This window comes from Penaeus monodon, chromosome 28, assembly GCF_015228065.2.
Source record: "Penaeus monodon isolate SGIC_2016 chromosome 28, NSTDA_Pmon_1, whole genome shotgun sequence".
Classification (NCBI taxonomy): domain Eukaryota; kingdom Metazoa; phylum Arthropoda; class Malacostraca; order Decapoda; family Penaeidae; genus Penaeus; species Penaeus monodon.
The window spans coordinates 38,546,540-38,546,746 of record NC_051413.1 but is presented as its reverse complement, the minus strand read 5'-3'; positions in this window follow the sequence as shown (position 1 = coordinate 38,546,746).

Sequence of the window (207 nt, the reverse complement as noted above, 5' to 3'; positions counted from 1 at the left end):
ATCGGCATCCGAAAGAGATAAAAAAGCTATAAACATCGTGATTTGCTCACGGGGGGAAAAAAGGTAATTGGGCCGGGATTGATCAACTGTCACAAGTGATTGCAACATTTGGGTGAAATGCAAGTGGCAGAGGATGAACAAATATGTCCTGGAAGGACTTTCAGTAATATAAGGGGAATTAACTCCTTATCATCTATCGATAGATGT